Below are 5381 nucleotides of genomic sequence, written 5' to 3'. Positions count from 1 at the left end.
CTTCGTACTGACGTCCCTTTTCTTGGGGCGCTGTGTTTCTTGCCATGCAGGTGTAGATAGGCGAGGTGAGGACCACCCACTGTAGGCTGCCTCTATATATCAGCTTTTGGTTGGTGAGCTCCACATCTTCCTGGAGTATTACCGAGTCATGTTCTATATATGTTACTTTGTTTTATGAAGATGTCGGGGACCCTATCCCGACTTATATATCATGATCATGTTTTCTTAGAGGATTTGCAGACAGTGTCATGTGTATAGCTTTAAGTATGACATGTCAACGGCCTTGTAGAGCCCTATGTATCTATATATAAATATTTTTGAATTAGATATATGAGTTAAGTTCTAATATTATTAATTAAATATATAACTGTGGCCTATCATGGCCGTGACGAGTTTTATAAAAAAAGATAAGGTACATGGCGCTCGGTTGAGTAGGCACTAGGTACCCGTCGTGACCTTCTGATTTGAGTCGTGACAAAAGTGGTATCAGAGCAGTTTTGTCCTAGGGTTTTCTACAAGTCGTGTCTAGTAGAGTCTTGCTTATAAATGAGTTGTGTACCACGTTGTATAAACAAGAAACTATAGGGCATTTAGGGACCGGTTATCCTTCCTTCTTGATATTAGATCGTGCAATATAGCAGAGTCATAGGGAATAAAGCCCTTGACCTTTGACTTGTTTTATATATGCAGCAATGCATATGACCGGGAAAGCTACGGCTAGTCAGAAGGGTAAAGTATTGGCAGATGAAGGCATGGGTAGAGTACCAATCTCTAGTGAGGGCCAGAGTGAGGCCCCGAGGGGAAATCGACACCCTCGCATAATTCTCCGATTTGGCCAGCACCCGAGGAGATGAGGAGGACCCCAGTACCTCTACCTATTGTTCAGGATGAGGATATGGATATATGGAGTGCAGTATAGTTTTTGACTACATTGGTAGCCGTTCAGGCTCAGTTCCAGGTAGGTATAGGTGTTGGTTACGTTGACAGGGCTATGAGCGCGAGAGTTCGAGACTTCATCAACCGGGACCCTCCAGTGTTTACCGGATCCAACAAGGTTGAGGACCCACAAAACTTTATTGATAGAATGTAGAGGACATTGAGGGCGATGCATGCATCAGACACTAAGTCAGTAGAGTTGGATTCTTACTAATTGTGGGATGTTACGGTTCAGTGGTATGAAACTTAGGAATTGTCTAGAGGGACAAATGCATCTCCAGCGGTATGGGAAGAGTTCTCAGGGGCTTTCTTACTTCATTACTTGCCGACAGAGATTCATCAGGCAAGGGTAGATAGGTTCTTGGATCTTAAACAAGGGAATATAAGTGTGCGGGAGTATAGTCTCCAGTTTGATTCCTTGGCGAGGTATGCCCCCTCGATTGTGGCTGAAATGAGTGACCGATTACATCGGTTTGTGGTAGGACTTGGGCCGCACCTGATAAATGAATGTTCCACGGCCTCTCTGCTCGATGCTATGGATATTTCCCGCATCCAGGCTTATGCTCAGAATTTGGAGGATCGAAAACGACAGCAATACGAGAATCGTGATGAGGGTCAGCGTAAGAAGGCTAGATCTACTATGTGACCTGAGGATTTTTCGGGTAATCCTATGTCACCATATCCTGTTGAAAGTGTTCGACAGTTGCAGAAGCCGTATTATGAGGGATATGTCTATTTTGAGTCAGGTCAGGGCTCAAGAATTTTGGGTTTTCAGAATCGGAGGGATCCAGCGCAAATGAGGGCGCCCCCTCCGCGGTGCAGTCAATGCGGTAGAGCTTATTCGGGACAATGTCGTCAGGGAACTAATGTATGCTATACCTACAGAGACCCTAGTCATCACATGGGGTATTGTCCTATAAATGGCAGAAGTGGGATGGTTCAGCCCACCAGATCTATAACAGTCTCCTCCTCTTCAGTACGCCCTCAAGAGCGAGGCCCTCAAACATCAGCTGGCAGAGGTAGAGTCAGGGGTAGAGAATCTAGCTCCGACGGTAGTCAAAACCGCATATATGCTTTGGCAGGTCGTCAGGACCTAGAGGCTACACCAGATGATATGCCAGGTATTGTGATTATTGGTAATGTTCGATCTTATTAACACAAATTGTCCAGTTAATATGATTAATGTAAGAGTAAGTTGGCATTACGTCTGAAAGGTTACGGCAAACCAAGGCTAGCTTGAAATCAAAGCATGAACCCGGTTATTAAGATTACAACTAATAGGTGTCAGCGCCTAGAAGATAGATTAACAGAATCATAGGTGACGAATTGATTAGGAAGTAGTTTTAGGGAGGGACGATGTCTTGACCCCCTGAGAGCCTGATATTTGTTTCATTAGAGTTTAGCCCAGGAAGATATATATATATGATAGATGGATATGTATGTACATATTGAGAGTTTAAACATTCGAGGCCGAATATTTCTAAGGGGAGAAGGATGTTACATCTCACGTTTTCGTACGTTAAAAGTTTTGTCTTCAGTTAATTTACATAAACACGGGGATGAGATTATCTTGAGGTTAATGTATACACTATTTATAACAAGCGAGAAATTAGTGTCATGAAGGATATAGGGTACACGAATTAAAGAAAACGAGTTTCGTTGAAAGTGGCCAATTTGGGATAAAATACGGGTTGAGCGATAATACCCGATAATTATGAATAATACCATGAAAGGTACCATATGACCATGGTAGTATAATATATAAAGTATATTAAAAATAAATAGAATTTTAAGTAATTTGAGACAATTTTTAAATTATGCGGGTAATTGCTTAATTACCGGGTAACGAGACATTACCTAATTAATGAATAAATTATAGAATAATATTAAGAATCTCCCCCCCCCCACGTGGAAGCACCACCATAATCTTAGGAATGACTAATAAGTCATTTGTCTATGTGGCAACTTGTCCTATAACTTATATACTACACCTTTTTACAAAGAAAATCACATATGTCTTAAGGACATAAAAAGAATCATATACCCATTCCATTCATGTATCTGATAACGTGAGAATTCAAGAATTTGGAGGAATTCAAATGTCTGACATTCTATAGCGTCTTCAACGCTTCAAGACCCGGGATTTTAGAGCAACTTAATTAACGTGAGATTTTGCAATATTAAGAAAGTACGGTATAATCTCTCTCAAGAGAATCGATTCAGGTATGTAATGGATATCCCTTCTTTCAATTGGCATGACTCAATAGAATACGTACTTGACTAGAGAGGTTAAAAAAAAGCATAATTCGTATAGATATTCCACTCTTATAGTTGTTGATGGTTGTTATATTGTTGATTATGTTGTGAATAGTTTGATTGTAAATGAGTAAAAATTTATTCTTAAGTTCTATAGTCCTTCATTTGATCTATTGCGTAAGTGTATATGTATAGTAAAGAGTAGATGAGTTATAATTGTGTTCCTTGAGTTGAATCCATTCCAAACTATTAGATCTATATTAGACGTAATAGCATATGAGGTAGCCCTAAGGTAACTGGGATTGTTAGTTGTCCTTTCTAAGATAGGTACTCCCAGAGGCAAATTGAAAATAGGGATTAGAATACATATTTGTAACTTCCATTAGTGGCATGTTTTCACTAGTCGGGCAGTTATCACCGGTTGGACAGTTATGTATTATTATTTACCACCGGTTGGGCAGTTATGCATATTTATTTACCATCGAGCCACGGCCGGTTGGGCAGTTACATGTTTACCACCGAGCTACGGTCGGTCGGGCAGTCATGCATTTACCACTGTGCTACGGTCGGTCGGGTAGTTACCACTAATCAGTTGGGCAGTTAACGCCACGAGAATGATATAATCAGAACTACTATATTGTAGTTTTATTTATATATACGAATGGGTTTTATTCTACATGGTACGGCCCTCAGCGACAAGTCAGAAGTTATAAGTTGACTCTTATCTCTCCCCGAGATAGTATCTTATTATTACTACGTTTCATTTCTGCCTTACATATTCGGTACATTCTTCGTACTGACGTCCCTTTTCCTGGAGCATTGTGTTTTATGTCACGTAGGTGTAGATAGGCGAGGTGAGGACTATCCACTGTAGGCTGCCTCCATATATCAGCTTTTAGTTGGTGAGATCCACATCTTCCTGGAGTATTGCCGAGTCATGTTCTATATATGTTACTTTGTTTTGTGAAGATGTCGGGGACCCTATCCCTATTTATATTTTATAATCATATTTTCTTAGAGGTTTTGCAGACAGTGTCCTGTGTATAGGTTTAGGTGTTACATGTCAACGGCTTTGTCGACCCATATGTATCTATATATAAATATTTTTGAATTAGATATGTGAGTTAAGTTCTAATATTATTAATTAAATATATAATTGTGGCCTATCATGGCTGTGACGAGTCTTATAAAAAAAAAAGATAAGGTACGTGGAGCTCGGTTGAGTAGGCACCGGGTGCCCATCGTGGCCCTCTTATTTGGGTCGTGACAACAGATCCATAATGGTACAATCTCAGGGTCGATCATACTCAGCTTCTGTACTCCTATCTCCGGGCATTTCATTCTATCTTTGATCTTAAGTCTGGTCCATTTGTCTCGAACTCGAACTCGCCCGGACTCAGGCTTTGGACGGACCCTCGAGTCTATAATTCGGAGGCATATGATTTTGACCGTATATAGATAATCTCCGCATTTCTTAGTATAAGATGATAAGAGATGATTTGAACCTCGATCCCCCGAAGTCCATAATGATGATGTCATATCTGTGATGTAGGCTCTCGAAGAGACTGAACCGTCTCGTCGGTCGATTTTCCCAAAATATTAAATGTGCGTCAGTACTGGTCGGCCACTAGTGTCGCTGAACCATCATCGCCCTTCTATAAATACAAGGCTACTCCTTTGAATAAAGAACTTTATTATTTCATTACGTTTACTCTGATTCCTTCTCTTCTTCATCTCTTTCTCTGATCATTGGTTTCCATTGCCCCTTTAAGCACCGAAAAATGTCAAGTTCCTGTAAAACACCACTAACCACTACCGTCTGTACTTCTTTAGCTTAAAAGTATGGCTAAAACTTCCAAAATGGTTCCCAAAAAAGAAAAAGTGTCGTCTTCTTCTACCTCTCAGCTGGCCAAACCGGTGGTGCCGCCGACTCTTCAAGAAATCACCTCCGGCTCTTGTGTGATTAAAAAGGACTTCAATATCAAGAATCCCCCTGATATCCCAGGCCGATGTGAGCATGCATCTCGATATCTTAGTTTGATATCAAAGAAGTACCTCAAAGCTATGAGGAGGAACTGTGGTTGGGGAGATGAGGCTGTGGTTCAGATCTCGGGCCCCAAGGAGAGCATCACCACCAACGTGAAGGGATTTTTAAGTGTTTACACTTATCCCTTCACACTAGGTCCCCT

This window comes from Nicotiana sylvestris, chromosome 12 (assembly GCF_000393655.2).
Source record: "Nicotiana sylvestris chromosome 12, ASM39365v2, whole genome shotgun sequence".
NCBI classification, from domain to species: domain Eukaryota; kingdom Viridiplantae; phylum Streptophyta; class Magnoliopsida; order Solanales; family Solanaceae; genus Nicotiana; species Nicotiana sylvestris.
This window is presented reverse-complemented; position numbering follows the sequence as displayed.